This window comes from Halichoerus grypus, chromosome 8, assembly GCF_964656455.1.
Source record: "Halichoerus grypus chromosome 8, mHalGry1.hap1.1, whole genome shotgun sequence".
Classification (NCBI taxonomy): Eukaryota; Metazoa; Chordata; class Mammalia; order Carnivora; family Phocidae; genus Halichoerus; species Halichoerus grypus.
In genome coordinates this window covers 17,817,513-17,838,458 of record NC_135719.1, presented here as the reverse complement: position 1 = coordinate 17,838,458, position 20,946 = coordinate 17,817,513, and the positions used below count along the sequence as shown (strand labels likewise).

Here is a 20,946-nt window from a genome sequence, read left to right as displayed (position 1 = left end):
TAAGAACTTCAGCCTCACTCAGATTTTTATTAGGCCCAGATATTCCTATCATTTCTACCATGCCCTGCCTCCTATTCCAGGCATTCCTTCCTCAGGGAACCCAGCTGAAATGAGCTACCTGAGCTCTAGAGTCTCTGTGTTCCCTCTCCCTCTGCCCCGCCCCCCACCTTCTTCTCAAACCTTCTTTACCCGGCCCATCCTCTTTCTGAGGGTCTCTCTCTCTCTCATCACATCCTTCACTCCTACTCTCTGATGTTCTACATTTTTCTAGACTCTTGGTTGGATTTCTTTCAGCACTGTGCTGGCATCCTTATTGTAATCTAGTTGACAAACAAGAACAGTATCATGGGCTGATTTTCGCCAGGGTCTCAGAAGAATGTGTGCTTTCTCCTGCCACCCCGGGCTGGGTTGAATTAGGACTTACATTCCTGTCTCTGTCACGGCCTCCAGTGGGAGCATTCAGGGTTTTGCAGTCTGAAAAGTCCCTTGATTTCTTGGCCTTTATATTGACTAATTGAGAACTTGGCTTAATAGGATACAGCAAAAGTAGGCATAAGAGAAATGTGAGTCATATGCTGATACAATTTATCTGTGCCTGTGGGGCCTGCTTAGGCCTAATCTTTACATACTGCTTGGATACGGTGATGCTTTGCTGAATGGAATAGATACACAGGTCATAATGAGTAACTCAGGGCCTAGGGTCACCTGGTTTTCCATAACCAAGAGTTCTATTTTTATCAAGGGCCAATATCAACCCCAAAGCTCTTTCTTTTTTTTTTTTTAAAGATTTTATTTATTTATTTGAGAAAGAGAATGAGAGACAGAGAGCATGAGAGGGAGGAGGGTCAGAGGGAGAAGCAGACTCCCTGCCGAGCAGGGAGCCCGATGCGGGACTCGATTCTGGGACTCCAGGATCAAGACCTGAGCCGAAGGCAGTTGCTTAACCAACTGAGCCACCCAGGCGCCCCCCAAAGCTCTTTCTGTAGAAGAGAAGAAATTCCTGCTAAAAAGTAACTTGACTAAATCCTCAGCGGTCTGAGATTCTCCTCTTGGGGTTTGTCATTGTCTCCTCCAGTATCTTGATATACTTCCAAAACTTTAAGTGCCATTTATTGGATCTGCTTAGACTGCAATCTGGACCGTCTAGGGAAAATTGTTCTGGATCCCATTCCAATTGGGACACTGTATTAATTTTCTAGGGCTGTTCTGTTGTAACAAATTACCACAAACTCGGTGGCTTCAAACAGCAGGAATTTATTCTCGCACTGTTCTGGAGGCCAAAAGTTAAACATCAAAGTGTTGGCAAGGTTGGTTTCTGCTAGAGGCTCTGACGAGAATCTGCTCCATGCTCCTCTCCTAGATGTTGGTGCCTGTGGCAATCTTTGGGGTTCTTGGCTTGTAGATGAATCACTCCAATCTCTGCCTCTGTCTTCCCATTGGCCTCCCCTCTGGGTCTGTTTGTATATTTCCCTTTTCTTATAAAGATATTTATCATTGGATTTAGGGTACATGTGTTTATAAGGATGATCTAAATCTAGGATGGTTTCCTCTAAGATCCTTGACTTAATTATGTCTGCAAAGACTCCTTTTCCAAATAAGATAACATTTACGGGTCTTGGGATTTAGGGCGTGGACATATATTTCAACCCACCACAGAATTATTTCTGATTACTGAGTTATTAGCTCTAAATATCCATCCAAATCTAACATATATTCTTACTAGTATACAATACAAGGTGGAGGAAACAAAGGAAACCTGTCTTTTACTTTGGAAAAAAATACCCCAACATCTCTAAGACTATGAGGTAGTAGGGTTTTCACAGAATTTATGTCCCTTTCCATGACATACATAAGTTTTACTAAGGCCAAAGAATTTTCTTGTTTTCATATTCTAGCAGCTCATGTCACCAGTATATTTGGCCCATGTAATATGTTATGAATGAGTGAGACAGTCATGCCTCTGTAGACTAAATTGTGGCATGGAGCCGAACAGTTGAAATAATTCTGAGGTAAGATGGTTATGACATGCTGTTAGATATCTACCTACGTAAAATAAACTATCCCAGTGGATCAACAGGAGGACTTTCATTGCTTTGCTCCTCGAAAGAGATCACCTCCAAATAATAAATGCAATTGGAGTTGCCACCTGCTAAGCTTTAACAATTCATTTTCATTCTCCAAGACCAATCCAAGATCAGTTGACCTGGCCAAACCTGAGAGTTAAGTAAAAACAAAATAGAAATCACCATCCTCACATCTTGAGCCCTACTTAATGGCCATCACCCAATGTGATGAGCACTGGGTTTTACACACAACCGATAAATTATTGAACACTATGTCTGAAACTAATGATGTACTATATATGTTGGCTAATTGAATTTAAATAAAAATTAAAAAAAACATGATCCTCATATTTTCCCAGGAAAAAAATTTTTGGGGGGTAGCATTAAATTTAGACATTTCTCCATAGAAATTGTAGTATCTTTGCATTATTAGTTTGATAGCTAAAGGGAGCTCCATAGGCTTCAACTTGGCTCTTCTTACCTTAATAGCTCTTGTATCAAAATCTGGAGGCCAGTTTTTCCAGGATAGAGGGTATACATAGCAACTACATGCTCACCAACCAGATAATTGATCACAAAAGGGTTTGTGATCTACTAAAACTATGAGAAGCATTTATGAATCAAGACTCCATTTGTTTCTTGACCCTTGTAAGACTCTATTATGACCAGTGCAAAGCAATGGTACACTGAGATCCCAAGAATTGATGTTACATATAGCCAGTGTCCAGTGACCCTCGGAAGATTTGAGTAGCTCATTCACTTTAGGGGGAAAAACAAAAAAACCTGCTACATAGCTGAAGGGAAGTTAAATAAAAGATTTAATATGTGTATTTCTGACTTCTTTTTTTCAAAACCTCAAAGGTACTCAATCTGAGAATCAGGCAGTGAGGTATGACATTTTGATCCAAATTCTATTCTCTCCAGACCAGGAGCTACTATTCAAATATAGGAACCACGGGAAAGGGGATTTCCACTTTGGAGAAGATGGACTCTTCCCAATATTTTTCAATATGGACTCTTCTCAATATTTTTCTCTGTTCCTCTTACTAAGTACAACTAAAAATCCTGGATGTCTTCTCTATTTAAAGGAGAAACAGAAAAATCCACAAATACAGTAGGAGACTTCAACACCCCTGTCAACACTTGATGAAACAACTAAACAGAAAATCAGCCAGTATAGAGAATACAAGATACCCTCAACCAATAGGATCTAATTGACATTTATAGAATACTCCACCCAGCAACTGCAGAACCCACATTTTTTAATTGCCTGTGAGACACATACCAAGATAGACCATGATCTGGGCCATAAAACAAACCTCAACAAGTTTAGAAGAACTGCAGTGATACAGAGTGTGCTGTCTGACCACAACAGCATTAAACTAGAAATCACTCATGGAAAGAAAACAGGAAAATTTTCAAACACTTAGAAACTAAAAACGCACTTCTAAATAATACATGGATCAAAGAGGATGTCTCAAGGGGAAAAAAAAAAACAAAAAACATTAACCTGCATGAAATTATGTAAACCCCTCATTCCTTCTTTTAAACCCTCTGGGGTATGAGGGCAGCTGTCTCATTCTATCTTTCTGGAAGATTCCATGCCCAATGAGCCTTCGAATGGTAGAGACACCATGGCCCCAATACTGACTCTCAGTGGGCACTTTTTTCCATATTACCACATGCAATAATTACACCAGTTATTTAAATATTTAAATGTGGCTTTCAGAATCCTGTTTCTTAAGAGAAAAGAAATTTGATTATCTTCAGCCACACCTCAGCCAGATAGACAACCCCAGATAGCCACTGCTGTTCTATCCCCTTAGATTATACTGCCTTCAAGACACTCCTGGATCCCACACTGTAGATCACTGGGTGTAAGGACACTTGGTTTCATACAGTGGAGTAGAACTCTGCCTAAGGAGACTTGGTAACTTCCAGAACTGATGGGAAGCTGGGTAACCAGGCTTTGAAACTCAGCTAGGACGAGGAGAGACCAGACAACAGTGAGTATAAGCATCTTCTTCCACAGAACTATCCTTTTAGGACATCTCCACCAGCAACACTCTCACTAGACCTCAACATCATCATTGCAGGACTCTTGATGTTGCCATAGCGCCCCCCCACACCCGAATAATGGTCCAACTCTCTCTACAGGACACGGCCACTCATTTAGGAATAAACGTCCCAGACAAGAACATCCATCTGGCCCCCTTGCCACCAAGTCAGGATTCACAACTGCATTTACTTGCTTTCACCCTAATAATTATGCTGTCTTGTTTCCCAAGGGTGGCCTTTAAGATCTCGGTAAATTAGAAGTGGGGAGGTAAATGATTGGTGGATAGAGGAGATGAAATTGATGGGCTAAAGAAGGTGGATTAAAAATAATCTATTATTAAATTCTTTATTTGCCTCTACCCATTGATTAGCAGAAGGGATGGAATGCCCAGGCCAAATTTTATGGTGAAATTTACTGTATTACCTTCCTGAAAAGACCAGGAGTAGATCTGACTTTAATTGATAATTAATCAAGAGTTCAACGGTCCAGACCTTGGTTTTTGTCTGCTTCTCAGAATCCATCCCCTCACCTACACCTCAGACTCAGTCTTCTACTCCACATGGTGACAAGAAACCTGCTGCTTCCCTGGGGTCCTGGTCCTCTCAGCTTTAAGCCAAGTAATAAGAGGAAGAAGGGTCTCAAGGGTGTCTTTCATTTGAGTTCAGCAAACCCTCAGTGTTTCTCACTATGTTAGCCCCGGACACATTCCCTAAACCCTAACCTGTCACCACAGTCAATATGATGTTCTGCATTGATTGGCCAGGCTTTTGGAGGGATCTAGAGCAAGATTATAAGTAGAGGCCCATATAGTATATATCAAATTATTTTAAAATTATAAATCAAATTACATGTTAAATAAAATATATTCTACCTCTTAACAATATACTTTAACAATAACCTGGGAGGAAGGTCTGCATTTAGAATTCTCAGACTCCTTAGAGGCCTGCTCTGGAATATGGGCATCATGGAAATGCCCAAAGCCTGATGAATTCTCTTTCCTTTCTTGGCTCTGGCCTACGGCCTGATGATTTCTCTTTCTTTTCTTGGCTCTAGCCTGTAGCCATATGTACACATGTGGTCACTCTGGCATGCACATCCATACTTGGTCCACAATGCCACAAACAGCTAGCTATTAGCCACCCAGGTGAGCACATACCAGCTGCCTTGTCTGCCTCAGGAGAGGGAAGAGGCCACCATGTGACTTGGAAGCAGGTGACATGTTTAGGCAGGTCATTCTGGGATCCTGGATAATTAGATCTAGAACATGGACAAAAATGGGAAGTGGAGGGTCCTGTTGGGCATATCAACTGGGCTCAGTGTATTCTCCACAGTGCAGATGAATATGATGCAGGAAGGCTGATGCAGGACCCAAGATAGGGTCCTACTTGCACAGATCTGGGGGCAGTGCTGAGCAGAGGGTCAGCTTCTTGTCCTTCCTTCTAGCCAGGAGTGAAATCAACACCACAGGAAGCACAGGGCCATTGAATGAAGACCTAGGAGTGGTCCTCCAGAAAGAAATTAGAGATCGCCCTCAGACTTTGGATAAATGGATATCGGGTGGCCAGGAAATAGCAAACGCCGACTGCACGCATGACTTTAAATAGGCTTTAAAATTGGACAGGTGTTTTTGGCTCCCACTTTGTTGCTCTTCTGGGTCCACTGTGGGTCAGTTTGGTTTCCTTCCAATTTAAATTTCACTGCTTGCCTCCATTAGCCCCGTGCCTTTCTCTGCTGCGCCAGTGATCCCGGGCTCTGACCCAGGCAGAGATTCCACTGGACTCTCTCATGGAACATCACCCCAGCCACAGCCCATTGCCTCTCATCCGGACGATCGTAACTGCCTCCTTGTGGGTCCGGTTCTCTGAATCCTGTTTTTTCCCTCACCCTTACAACCGACACTCTACCCCTCACTGCTGCTGCCTTCTATCAACAGATATTTTCCGTTCTGTAGTCAGAGCAAGAATCTTTTAAAAATAATTTGTAAAAACCTAAATGTTGCACCTGCTATGAAGACCCCTAGCCCTCAGGACAATGCTGCCCCTCAGTGTGGTTGGCAAAGCCTGCATGGTCTGGTCCAGGTTAACCTCTCCTCAAACACCTCTCTCCGCTCTGCCCCACGGGCCCTCCCTCCCCAGTTGTGGGGGATTTCTTTCACTTCTTTGGATCTCTCTCTCTCTCTGTCTCTCTCCCTCCTTGTCTTGACTCGCTTATCTCCATGGTTTCACAAAGTACTTTCCCTCTCCCAAATCCATTTACATCTCATTCCTTTTACTTTAATTAAATAAATATTCATCATCCTTTAGCTTTTAACATAAAAGTAATAACCTCTGGGATACCATCCCTGACTCACCAATACAGGGTGTGTTCCCCAAATGCAGAACCCCACAGAGGATGCAGCCTCATGGCAAGTCAGATCATGTGTATAATGACACATTCCTAAATTAGGCAAATTCATGAGGAATGTCACCTTCAGTTCTCCACAGAACTCTATGGGGTGCTTGGTTTTATTACTGCTTGGAAGATGGGGACTCTGAAGCCTGAGGACTCAGGGACTTCTCCAAGGCCAAGGCTACCTAGGTGGCAATGGGAGGTGCCAATTTTCTCTCCAAATACCATGAACATCAGCCTATTATTTGCATCCCTGGTGTGTCCCAGCCTTCCCGACAGTAGAGAGATCATGGTTTCCGTAATTCCTAACACATCCTCCTTAAAAGCCCAGGCTGGAGCTGGCTGAAGCTGCCAAGAAAACAGCCAATTAGTGCTCTGTTTGGGGTTCCTTTTCCTCTGTATTACTGCACTCCTTGAAGACTCCTTCCTTTGTTTATCCACTGAAGTTCAGCACACCCCCTGGGGCTTGCTCTAACATGGAATCATAATACTTAGTCCAAAATGACAATTCTATTATAATTTCACTTTTATCTCTGGAGATGCCAAGACACCTTGCCAACACTCAGTCTGTACTTTTGTCTGAAGATGGGACCAACTGTGGGAGGAAGTGGGAAGTCCCTTTATGGAAACAAATGTTGTAAAAGAAAATTGGTATCTGGTTCCTGTCCCTTGTGCATGCATATTATGTGGGGGTTAACTGAATGCACTTGTAATTTATAACTCTATGCTGACAGATATAAGCTTGGCAAAGGCAATTTTAGGACGGGGAGAGGGATGATTGTTATATCTGGAGTGCTCTATGTCTAAGAATTTGATTGTAAGTCAACTTATGCATGGCAATCAACTTGGAATGAAGGGTTTCATGGGTTGTAGGACTTCCGGTGATAAAGCTGGGACAGTCCAGAGCAAAATAAGATGCGCTCGTTGCTTTACCTAACACAGATACCAGCTACGTACCAAGGTTTGGCAAATGACCTGCCACCTATTTTTGTAAATGAAGTTTTATTGGGTTACAGCCATGCCCATCTAATTATGAATGGTCTATGGGTGATGTCCCACTACGCTAGCAGAGCCCAATAGCTGTTTAGAGGGAGACCATATGGGCCACAGCGCTGAGCATACTTGCTACCTAGCACTGCACAGAAAAAGTTTGTCACATCCTGATCTATATTTCACTTAGAAAAGATCTTGAAGACGATGGATGCAAAGATGTCTAAAGATTTTGGGGCGCCTGGGTGGCTCAGTCAGTTAAGGGTCCTACTCTTGATTTCGGCTCAGGTCATGATCTTAGGGTGGTGAGATCAAGCCCCAGGTCAGACTCCACAGTCAGTGGGGAGTCTGATTCTCTCTTTCTCCCTCTCTCTCTGCCCCTTTCCCCACTTGTGTGCTCTCTCTCTCTCAGATAAATCAATCACTCAATCAATCACTCAATCAATCCTAAAAAAAAAAAAAGATGTCTAAAGTATTCATCAGAGATAACCAAACCCACATTCTTTCACTTTATGATCAACCACCATAAAATGGCTTTATATAGTGAAGTTCTGATACAGACATCCAATTACTCCTTAATAAGAGGGAATGCTAACCTTTCACCAGAAAGACCAAGAGAACAGTTGCTATTTTATCTAAAACGTTTTTTTCTGTCTAGGTTCTCTTTGTCCTGGGATTTAGCTTCCTGCTGTTCAGGATAGTTTGCAGATCTATAGAATCTCTCAATGCTCAAAGTTGGGGTTTTTTTCCTTAATTTTATTAAGTTTTTAAATTTTAATTCCAGTAAAATCATCATACAGTGTTTATTAGTTTCAGGTGTACAATATAAGGCTTCAAATACTCTATACATTACTCAGTGCTCAACATGATAAGTGCACTCCTTAATCCCCATCACCTGTATCTCCCAACCCCCACCCACCTCCCCTCTGGTAACCATCAGTTTGTTCTCTATAGTTAAGAGTCTGTTTCTTGGTTTGTCTCTCTCTCTCTCTTTTTTTCTTTGTTCATTTTTTTTTCTTAAATTCCACATATGAGTGAAATCATATGGTATTTGTCTTTATTTCGCTTAGCATAATACTCTTTACCCTCAGCCGTGTCATTGCAAATGGCAAGATTTCATTTTTTTAAAGATTTTATTTATTTATTTGTCAGTGAGAGAGAGCACAAGCGGGGGGAGTGGCAGGCAGAGGGAGAAGCAGGCTCCCCACTGAGCAAGGGGCCCAATGGGGGACTCGATCCCAGGACCCAGGGATCATGACCTGAGCCAAAGGCAGATGCTTAATTGACTGAGCCACCCAGGCATCCCAAGATTTCAATCTTTTTATGGCTGAATAATTTTCCATTGTATATGTATACCACATCTTCTTTATCCATTCATCTCTTGATAGGCAATTGGGCTATTGTAGATAATGCTGCAATAAACACAGGGGTGCATCTATCCTTTTGAATTAGTGTTTTTGTATTTTTGGGGTAAATACCCAGTAGTGTCATCACTGGATCATAGGATAGTTAGAGTTTTAAATTTTTGAGTAAATTTCATACTGCTTTTTACAGTGGCTACACCAGTTTTCATTCCCACCAACAGAGCACGAGAGTTCCTTTTTCTCTACATCCTTGTCAACATTTGTTGTTTCTTGTGTTTTTGATTTTTCAATGCTCAAAATTTTAGGATTTTTTTTAAGTAGTCTCCACGCCCAGCCTGGAGCTCAATGTGGGGCTCCAACTCATGAGATCAAGAGCTGAGCTGAGATCAAATCAGATGCTTAAACAAGTGAGCAACCCAGGTGCTCCAAAGTTCTAAATATCAAGTTTTTAATGTATAAATTTCTATAGATGATTGTCTCCCAAAGCTATTCCTGCTATGATGTTGACTGCTTGCTTTGTATATAAAAATGGACTCTAGAATTGGACTCTGGTTCAAATTATAGCTTAGCCACTCACTGGTGAGTGGTCCTGAGTAGGTTCAACTCCTTGGGACCTCAATTTTCTCATCTGCTTAGTACAAATCCTATTATGGTATGTTCAAAGAATTAATGTAGCCAGAGTACTAAGCACCAAAGTATACACTCTAAGCATTCAATACATTTATCCTACTGTTTATTAATATCACCATTATTAACAACTCCTTAAATCATTACTTGGTCTATTATTCTGAAGTTATAAACTTTTACTTCCTTCTTGGTGCCTGTATTAGTCAAGGTTCTCCAGAGAAACAGAACCAATAGGAGATAGATAGTTAGATAGATAGATAGATAGATAGATAGATAGATAGATAGATAAATAGATAATGATTTATTATAAGGAATTGGTGCATGGAATAGTTCAAAGGCCTGAGTGTTGGTGGTATAGATTCTGGGTCAGGTGTGAAGGTCTGAGAACCAGGAGCACTGAGGGCAGAAAGATATCTCAGCTTCAACTGTCAGAGAGAGATTCAGACATTTAAGAGTTTGGGTTGAATGATGCCTACCCACACTGCACAGGGACATTTGCTTTAGTCAGTTCACCTTTTCAAATGTTCATCTCTTCTGGAAACATCTTCACAGGCACACCCAGAAATAATGTTTAATCAAACATCAAACACACCCAGAAATAATGTTTAATCCTGTGGCCCGTCAAGGTCACTCATAAACTTAACCATCACAGCGTCCAAACTAGAACACATCCCCTTCTGGACAAACAACTGAACACAGTGGTAATACCTTCTCGCACAGATCTTCCCGAGTAGCACTTGCTCAGAGACATTTGTGTTGAACGTGTCGGGACCCACTCTGTGGGCTGCACGTACACCGGGGCCCCTTGAGGCATCCCATTTCCTTCATCTCTACAGATGACCCCTAGAGTGGTCAGTTTGTCTCCTGGCCCTTTGGCCCCTTTAGGTCCTCACCCCCTCAGGTGCCCTGCGCCCTCAGATCTTCTTTCATATCCTGATAGGCTCCTATGCCTGCATCTCTGTTCTATTCTGTCTCCAGCACCCTTGGCCAGCCCTGGCTGCAGGGCTTCGGGGGGCCTCCCCATCTCTGAGCTCCTCTTTGGGGCATCTGTGTCCTTCCCTGGACTCTGAATTTTGTCCTGCCCCGGGCCTGGCCTTCAACTGTTGCCTTCAACTGCCATCAGAATGTTCTATCCTTAAAGTTCTCAGGGGTTGGAGCTGGGGCTCTGCAGCCGGGGGGACGACAAGACTTGGGGCACAAGGTCCAGGCTTTTACCTTCTGAGTTGGCTCAACCTTCAGTATGCAGTAACCACACAGCAATGCACGGTGATTCGATTTTCTAACCAATTTTTTACCAACTTTTCAAGGCAGTTATGCCTGCCTGCCTGACCCCTCTGGCCTGGTTTCACAACCTCATTGGACTCTCCCTGCCTTAGCTGAGAAGAACCGTCTCGTGGGTACATTGGCAGACCCAGCTGAGGGAAATTGGGGGCCAAAGCGCTTCCTGACACCTCACTTGGCCCGGCCCCCAAGGCAACTCTGACCCTAGGCTGCAGCTGTCCCAAAGCCGCTCCCACTCCAAGCCTGTAACCACCTCTGCTTCTCTACCCCACCAAGGCTAGGGCCAGGCCTTGAGGGGGAGGGCAGGCCATGTGCATAGCTCAAAGAGACAGTGCAAAAGTGTCACTTAGAGTGGCTTCCCCTTGGTCACCAATGTGTTTATCTTTAAGAAATATGAACTTGTGCCCCTTATCTCCCCTCAAATCACTCAGGCTTAGCCAACTCTCTTCTGGGCTTCTGTCTCAACTGGGAAAGTTGGGGCTTCCTCTCTTATTTGATTGTGTCTTTAAGTAAACCCTGATGGTTTGTACCTGGGAGCTAAAGGCCCTTCCAATGCAAGCTGGCTTTGGGCCCCAGGTCTTACTCTGGCCACTCTTGGTGCTTCTGGAACTGGGCATCGTTTGTTCTTCTCTCATTCATTCATTCATTCATTCATCCATTCGTTGATTTAATATCTGTTGAACACTGATGTGCCAGGCACTAGCTAGGTACTGGGGATACCAAAAGTGTCAGGCAAACAGAAACGGATGCTCACCCTTAGAGAACATCTAGTCTAATGGGCCACCTCTGTGAAGGGGACACCAGGTTGCAGGGAGGTACGTGAGCTAATGGTGCAATCTGAGGCTGGAGACAAAAGCCAAGATACCATGAGAATTTGCAGACCGAGTTTAAAATTTTAGTTTTTGTCCTAGAAGCCTTGGGGAGCCATGGAAAGATTTTAAGCAGAGGAGAGACATGGTCACATTTGGGGTTTTTTGAAAAAGACACTAGTAGCTGTGTGGAGCACCAGTAGCAGAAGGGGAGTGGAGATCAGTCAAGGAGCCCCTTGGGCAATGCTGGTGGCTAGGATTGGGAGTGCTTAGGGAGAAGTGGTGGAAAATGTAACCTGTGTGGAGGGGGATGGCAGACCATGGGGGTAGATTGCTGAAGGGGTTTGGGGAAGCCGAATGCAGACGCTGGAGGAGGGACACAACTGTAAGATAGGTTTGGAGCATATTGAGTTGAGTTGCCTTTGAAGGGAGGGGATATTCGGGTTGGTAGCTCCTGGGAGAGAAGTGGCCTGGAGATAGCCATTGGTGAATTTTCTGCTTTATGTGGTTAAATTCCATAGGAATGGCAGAGCTAGCCAGGGAGAAAGACTACAAAAGTGAGGGCACCTTGGGGGCAGAGAGGAGGATCTCTCAAAGGAGGCTGAAGAGGAACAGCCAGAGAAGTAGGAGGGACGCTGGGGAGTTGTGGCATCACAACTTGAGAGAGTATCTCTGTTTTCTCTCCACAACTATTTGCCTTCGTGACAAACACATCTCCTTCCTCCTGAATGTGGCACGTAGGGAGCAGAGTGGGAAACCAGGGCTGATGCCCTCTAGGAGGGGTATGCAGGTGCTCAAAGTCTGGGCAGGAGGGCCAAGGAAGTCTCTGGCAAACTCCATTAGATTTGGTGGCAGGGACAGGTACATCTGAGAATCGGGGACAGACATGGAGCAGCTTGTGGAAGTTCAAGGCTGGGTGGGAGCATTTTCACCTTCTACAGGTCCATGAGTTCAGGGACATTATAAAGAAAGGGAACAAGGAGACCAGGGGGACAGGAGATGAGGAGTCTCTTGGGAGGTTGTGGGGATTAAGAAACCTGATTTGGGGGAGATTGTCAGGGGGGAGAGCAAGGCCAGCTTCCATGGCCTGTTTGGTCTTGAGATAGGGAGAAGTGCTTTTTCTTCCTGGCATGGGCATGTTTCTTAGAGAAGCAAGAAGCAGGAGGAGTTTGCACTGTTAAAGGTAAGAGAACAGTCAGCAGGGAGGAGAGGGTACCATAAGGAAAACCAGTGAGGCTTTGGAGGTCCCTGAAGGGAACAGGTCAAGGATACAGGATTGTTATTCCAAATGTATGTGAGCTCTGAGAAAATCTCTGAAGCCCATTCAGACTTATTAGAGCTGCTCAAAGCATACAGAGCATAGAGCATGCACAGGGCCCAGAGAAAAAGGGTCAGTGGAGAGGCAGACTGAAAGAAGTCGGGAGGGTCAATGTGGGCCACAGGTTAAGACAACCTCAGCAGATAGAGGCATCCCATCAGGTCCCCTCCACCACTCTCTGGGCCAGCATGCCACAGCTAGTGCAGGCAGCCTCCTTCAACCCCCGCCAAGGCACTGGGTCTGGCCGCCATTTTGTGCCTGGCTTTTCCAGATAGCCCCCAACTAGAATCCCTCATGGTAAAGCCCTAGGGCATAGAGGCAGGGCAGTCCTGCCAAGGTGCAGGCTTGAGGCCATGGCCAGAGAGAGGAGGTGGGGCGCTGGGGGGGCGGCAGAGCAGAAAGAGCACTTTCAGACCCCCTTTGGGGTGTGGCTTCCTCATGCCTTCCAAGGCAAGACATATGTTGGGACAAAGAAATAGGTTTTCAGGGGGAAACAGGAAACTCAGTTTGGGTACCAGAGGTGGCCACCATTACCCTGAAGGGATAATTTTGGAGTGGTTCTCCCAAGGATGGGGGGTGGGCAGCACTGCACCTCCAGGCCTCGCTTTCCCCACTTGTAAAATGGGGATAATAGAATAGTCTCTACTTCAGAGAGTTGTTGAGGGTTCTGTGAGTTAATTTTTGTTTAGAATACCTAGAAAAGCCAGACACATCACAAATGCTGGTAAATACTATCACAATTTCACGAGGCATTTTCCAATTACATGAAATTCTTGGACTTTGGGGCCACAAACTACATCTCCTATTGATGTGACTCTATGCTGCTCAAAAAGTAGGCATTCCAATTTAATGATTAAATAAATGATGATAAGATTCAAATTTAAGATTACATATTAGGATCCGTTTGAAGAAATTGTCCATGAATGCTTATTAGAGTGGAAAGGGTAAAGAGTAAGGTGTCAGAAGACCACAAATGTTTGTTCTAGCATCTTCCATATGCTAGACTTCAGTGACCATATCATGATAGAAATGGTACTTACATTAGCAGAGCTGATGACTCTGTTGGGGAGACAGACACAAGTTTAAAAAATAATTACAAATTATGATTAATGCTATGAAGGGGAAAAACCCCAATGGTAATAAGAGGATGGAGGGTACTTAACTTTAGGTCATGAAAATCTCTGATAAGTTGACATGAAGCCAATGATCAGCCACTCAAAATTGGTTATGGAGGTGTTTGGGAGGTGAGGAGAGCATTCTGGATTGGAAAGTGAGTTCCTTTTCCAATTAGGTAATCTCAGGGAACTCTGTGAGCACTGATTTCTACATTTTTAAAATGAGGATAAGCCTACTTATCCAACTGACCACAACAGAGTTGGTGTGAGGATAGAATGAAATGATGTGAAAGAATTCTGTTAACTATAGACAGATGCACAGACAAAGAATCCATGAGGAAAGATCTCACTGATCATTTCCTTTCACTTTTTCTATTCATTAAATTTGGTTCCTGTGTATAACATGACTATAGTACACAGAGGTTTCTCTGGGAGGGGCAGTGGCTGAAGGTCATGTTGAGAAGACATGACCTTGGTGTCATGAATAGCAGTGCAAGGAGAGAAGGGTGTGGAAGGGAGACAAGGGTGATTCTCTGGACAGAAGATGGCTGAGCTGAGCCGCAGGAGGTGAGCGGGGAGAGTCTAGGTTTTTGTAAAGCTGAAAATCTGGAGAAAATTTTAGTGGGGGATGTTGGTACGTATTTCAGTGTTCAGGAAACACAAACTCTTCTGGGTCCCATCCTGGGGGAATGTCATAGTTAATGTTACTTAATCTTTGCCAAGCAGCCATTAAATTCCAGAAACAGAGAGGCAGACATTGCTTTTCCCTGGGTGCTCAGAAATGTGACTTCCATCCAGTAGATCATCAACAAATGTTTGATGCATTGAAGGATACTCCAAAATGGGAAGTATCCGAGGAGAGCACTGCCAGGCTGCCCTGCAATTTCTGGGCTATAAGGGAATCCCATGGGATCAGGATCAAGACTTTCACATGCACAGGGAAGCAGGACAAGGGCTACAAATGAATGAATCCAGGAAGTGTTCTGCCCTGGGGAGAAGCATCTCCCCAGGCTGGACAGTGGGGCATCAGCCATTGCCATGTTTCCCCCTTCAATCTGCAACCCATGGACTATGCCACGTTGCTCATTATGTCACAGTGTCACTGTAGACATGGGCGACCAACCAGCCAGTGAGTCTGCACCTTCTGAGTGGCATTTTCTGACTGTCACTGTACTGGTGGTTTTGGAGAAAGAAACATCAGTTGAAGTTGCCTATAGCAAGACATAGCAAGGTCACATCCTGATAAAGACATTTTCTCAGCCCCGCTGTTCATCTCAAAAGAACAGAAGTGCGAAGCAAACATTCTAGTGGAGGAGCTCTCAGGTGGCCTTCAGGTGAGGGGGTGAGATAAGAACCCTCTGGGAGGGAAGGAGGCAGCAGGGAGAGGGAGAGTCTGTTTCATCCAGGAGGGGAAGGTCAGAGGGAGAAAGGTACTGATTTTTGGGATGCCATGGGGTTCAGGTTTTCTATAGCCTTTTTGAGACTATTCCCTGCTGAGTTTGGACCCCATGTTCAAGGCCACTTCCAAAGAGGTCCATGGAAAACACCTTCTCAAGCTAAGAGAGACTTTGACTCTTGAAACTGTAAATGCTAATTTTTATGAATGGCCTTGTATAGGTAAAGAGGAGGGACGAAGGAAGGCATTTGGAATAGAAAAGTATAGAAGGGGCCAAGAGAAACTAAGGGCTTTGAATAAGAGGGAGGGGAGAGTTGGGTCAAGATAGATCAAGAGTTTTGAGGAGCAGATTCCTAACATCTCACAGAAGGAAGCCAAACTTATTCAGTGTTAGCAGAAATGACAGACTGGCAATGATAATCAGGAGGAGGGTCAGGCATGAGCTTCTCTCTGCTTCCTGCAGAGGTAAGGAGAAGCCAGGAGGCCAGCTCAGAGCTGCTTGGTTTTGTAGGGGAGCACATGCAGGGACAAGGGGCCCAGACGCAAAGGGTTTGACTATTTCTTATCTTCCTCGTGTCTTTTTTTCCATTAACAGCCACCTGTCAGCAGTTCACGGGCAGGCTCCAGACTCAGCAGGAATGGAGGGAACTAATTGCATCTCGTGGAAGGAAGCCCTCACATTGCCAAGTGGTCAGTTCTCCCGGAATGGATCCTGGCATTTGACACAATTCCAGTCAAAACTGCAATAAGTGTTTTTTGAACTTAGAATGATATTTCTAATATTTATTTGGAAGAGTTTATTCTGGAGGAACAAGTAAAACTCGCACGCACACAAAATAAGTAGCAAGTAGAAGCTTGCATTGTTAGATTTTGAAGCATATTTTAAATCTAAAATCATTTGAACAATATGAAGCTGGTGGCCAAATAAGTCAATGACAAAGAATAGAAAGCCCAGATATGGGTTTATTTTTGCCTTATCTGCTTTTAGAGGAGTGGCATTTCCATTTAGGACATTGAGTAATAGAGACGCATCACAGTTTGGAGCAAAGCAAAATGTCCCATTCGTTGCCATTGTGGTGCAAAGACGGGGATGAGGGTATCACCAGCCAAGAGTGCCATTTTTCTTCGGTCCCAAGTTCCCCTTTGTTTCATGTCAGTTCACATTGTATCCAGTTGCTTAGCCATCTTCCTTTTGGTATTGAATGCTTTTTATAGCTGGAAGCCTGAGATCTGTCCAAGTTCTGTGAATGCTGACTTGCTGGTGCTCTCGGTTTTCTTTAAAGGTGTGAAGACAAAGGCGAAGGAGGGCAGTGTGAAGCCTCTGACATCCAGCAGTGCTGGAGGAGCGAATGCAGTGTCTCCAGAATCACTTGTGGCTACTGCAAATGCTTTTCCTGTTTTCTGAAATTCATCCAATCTCTTTCTAGCCCACCACCAACATGGCCACCCTCTAGATTATCCTTGAGCATCTTGAGTCAGTGATTTTACTGAATAAACGTGGCATTCCAAGTCAGTGAGTAAAATGTAAGTCATGCAATAATCGACCCAGAAATCACCGAATTATTATTATTTTTCAATGAGTAATTATCGAGTGCCTTCTTGGGGGCAGGCCAGGCAAGGTTCTGGGTGCTGAAAACCAGCATGTGAACAAAACGTCTTTGCTGTCCCAGGGAGCAGTGAGTTTCTAGGGAAGGAGAGACACAATGGACTAAGAACCAACCAACATATAACTGGATAGGTGGCTGGTGAAATGAAGAAATGAAGGGGAAATGAAGAAAAGTAAATCTGCCTCTCCATCATATTGTAATATGTGTCTGCATGTGCTTGGGAATTTAGTAGGCGAACAGGACAGTGTACCTTTGCCATTTTTAAACAAGTCCTGGGTGCCTAATCAAATCATTCTTGAACCATAATTTATGTGAGTGCCTCCACTGGGGAGAAGCTGGAAGGGGTGAGGTTAAGAGGGACTTTATGTGTCTTCATGACTTTGCAGGCAACAGAGACGATAGCTCCCGAGAACATTACTCCTCAGCTTGCTCACAGGGGGCGGTAGCCGATGTCTTTAATGGAGGGCCTCTCCCTGGAACATGACTGAACTGGGTACCCTTAGGGGATGCTGTGATTGCTCTATTTCTATAATGTCCAGTTGTTGTTGGCTTTAAGATGAAGGGTTTATACATCCTATTTTTATATATAGGGGTCTGCTTGCTTAGAAGTTGAATGTTGCATGATCTGGGATAAGCCAACTGAGAGGACAGAACTTGCCTCAACTTCTAGGCGGATCCTTGAGTTACCGAATATGAGTATACTGGGAAAATAGCCCCAGGTCGGCTGGGTCTCTGACCACAGGGTTTGAAGGAAACCCAGGCTATTTAAAAAATAATTTTTTTTCTTTAGAAAAATGTGTTTACAAATGTGTGCTCTGAAAAAGGAGATTTTGGTCGCCAGTGGAGACCACTCTGTTCCAGGGCCTCAGATGGCCTGCAGTGTGAAATCAGCCTTAACTCTAGAGCTTCACTTCTGCCCAGCCAGGACACCCTCAGCTTCTCTGTCAGCCGCAGGGAAAGCAGTCTTGTTTAGTGTTCTTTATTTTTTTACTCACAGCCTCCTGTCCATTGGGTGACAGGAAAAACACCAACTTGGGTTTTGTGTTATTTACATTTTAAGATCCTAATTAAACTCCATCTGGTGCTGTTTATGGAAGGAAAGAGGCCTCTGATAAGTACAGCTGGGGAGGAGATTTTCCAGCGCTGCTGTCCTGTTGTTTTGCTCACTTTTTCCCAACACAGAAGACCGTCTGCAAGTGATCAGAGAAGTGAAAGGAATCTGAAGACAAAATACGTCTTCAGAATTTCACCAAGTCTTTGGATTTGAATGGAGATAAATGAATGACATGGTATGGAACTTGAGACCCCAGGAGATTCTGGAGCATCTACAACTCACTGCCTCTCCTTTAAATGCCCCCTGTCCTTCTCTTTCAGCTCCAGGCCAATGCTCATTCATGGCCCAACTGAAGAGACAAAAGGAAAAAGTATCTGTGATCAGAAGTTTGGGTCTTTAGATGGGGGAGGAACCCGAGAAGACATTCCACTGATATCCTGTTTTTCACAGACTAATCTGAGGTCTATTTATCCCCATGACACACCTGTGTCTTCTAAGTGATCAACACTGGTCTACAGATAATGTGTCAGAAACGCATGTTGTTGCAAAGGACAACCGTTTCTTTTCTTGATGGCCAGGGACATGTGGGGCTAGGATCAGAACTCTTTGGGTCTTTAGTATCCTATTTTTTTTTTTTTAAATATGGACTGGATAAAAGTTAAAAATAAAGGAGAGTTCTTATTTACTCTGTGGGTGAATTCTCCTACCTGGGCCTGGAGGTCGAGCCACATTTTCTGTTCATCTCAGGGTCTCCGGAACTGTGTTCTGTAACAGGTGAGGTCACAAGTCTGTAGGAAGCCAGGCAGCCATTCAGATAACTGTGACACTTGATGGGATGTGGTCACGAGTGTCCTCTGTGGAAGAGGATACTTACCTGGTGATGTGGAAGGAGAACACCATTGGAAAGTCATTTGATGATGAAGCTGAGTATCCCCTTCCCAGTCAGGAGAGGTTTATAAAATGCTTCGGAGCCTCTTTCATGAGGCATGCAGGAATTCCAGAGGCAGGGTCACCTGACAGTGTTATAAATATGACAGTAAGTGGGAAATAGTGGGTGAAAATGGGAGCTGGTGGCCGGGGGGCATAGGAAGGATATAACAGGATAAAGTTGGGGAGTATGGAAGGACAGCAGGCACTGTGGTCAGGAGGCTTCTGAGGGGGATGTTTGAGATCGATAAGAGCCTAGGGTTTCTTGGAGCAGGTGTAGTTAACAATTTTAAGTGATATGATCCTCAGTTTGAGGATCAAACACATCATTCTCAAAGTGCCTGTGTGACATGTTCACCCTTCACCTCACTTCCTGACCTGGCCTACCACCATTTTCCAAGGGGACTCTTCTTATTTCTGGTTGAGGCATGAGGACAATAGGTACTTCATTGGAGCAGAGGTTTTTGTGTGTGTGTGTTTTGAAGCTAAATATTATCAATCCAAACTAGATTGTTATAAACTCAGGAGATCAGTTGTAATCTGCATGACATTTAAGAAATAACTAAATATCTAAAATAAGTATATAGATATGTATATTCAAAAATATATAGAAAATGAAGAAGAGAATCAAAACCGTTCATAACAACAAACTCAAGGAAACTCCAAAGAATATGGTACTGAAGTAGACAAATACAAGGCATACAGAAATCAAAAAGAAAAATGACAGAAGTCCTTATCAGTAATTACATGTAATGGGTTAAACTCTCCAAAATGCAATGACTGATGGAATGGAGGGAAAAACCAAGATCCAACCTTATCTTGTCTACATAAAACTTGCTTCAGATGTAACATTGAAAAAGGATGAAAATGAAAGTATGAAAAAGATGTATATAAGTAGTAATAAAAGAGAGGCATGGAGTCTATAATATTTAAAAAAAAACTAGACTTTAAGTCAAAAACCCTTACAATAGACAAGGGCATTATATATTAATAAAGGTGAATTTAGCACATTTTTATATAATTTGAAAACATAATAGAAAATATTCCCTAAATGGGGGGCACCTGGCTGGCTCAGTGGGAGAAACATGGGACTCTTGATCTCGGGGTCTCTACACCAGATTAGGTGTAGAGACTACTTAAAAATAAATAAACATTAGGAAAAGAAATCCCCTAAATATAAGAGTAAATATTGACTGAATTGAAAGAGAAACAGTTTTATGATAATATTTGAAGACTTCAAGAACCCAACTTCAAATGGAGAGGACATCTACACACCAAGATTGGTAAGGAAAAGAGGACAGGTAGAGCAGTATAAATGTACTAGACCTAGTAGCCAAAAAAAAAAAAAAAAGTACTACATGCCAAAGAGACCACCTTAAAGAGTTTCGAAGTGGCTGATCGACAACTGGTTAGATGATTCTTAAACCTTTCAAGAGTATAAATGAGTCAAGACAGGGATTTTGAAGGAAATTTTTTTGAGAAGTTTTTTTGAAAACTTTTCTGAGAACACTTTACTTCCTCATACAGAGCAAGGAGTGTGTGTGTGTGTGTGTGTGTGTGTGTGTGTGTGTGTGTGTGTGTGTGGTGTTGATCACTTCAGGTCAACAAAAACGTAAAAAACTTCATACATGTCACTTTCAGTAAGAACCACTCCTCTATTTGAGTAAAGGGCGAGAAATGAGCTGGGCAGGGGTGGGTGGATGAGCTGATCCACAAAGCAAGGTGGCTGCTTTGTATGCAGAACACTTCCAGAGTGTGTTGGGGCAAAGAAAATATTTCTGTGGACTGGAGGTGGGACCTGTGTGAAACAAGATGTGAGGTTGTCTACGGACTCATTTGAAAGGCCTCACTGTGAAGGGAACCGGAACTCAGTGGAGAGAGGATGAAGGGGGTGCTAGCTTCTGGGGGACCACAGAAGGAGTAGATGGGCCACCTGAAAAAGCCAAGC

General features: G+C 43.6%; 1 long non-coding RNA gene across 1 annotated transcript in view; it reads left to right on the top strand.

Annotated features, from left to right (window-relative positions):
• The window catches only part of LOC118544867 (uncharacterized), a 487,120-nt gene extending 468,448 nt beyond the window's left edge, over positions 1-18,672 (top strand). Inside the window, exons 2-5 of the long non-coding RNA XR_013450293.1 lie at positions 16,006-16,100; positions 16,694-16,934; positions 18,200-18,306; positions 18,392-18,672. This is a non-coding gene — a long non-coding RNA (uncharacterized LOC118544867). The remainder of the gene's footprint in view (positions 1-16,005; positions 16,101-16,693; positions 16,935-18,199; positions 18,307-18,391) is intronic.
• The last annotated feature ends 2,274 nt before the right edge of the window (positions 18,673-20,946 follow it).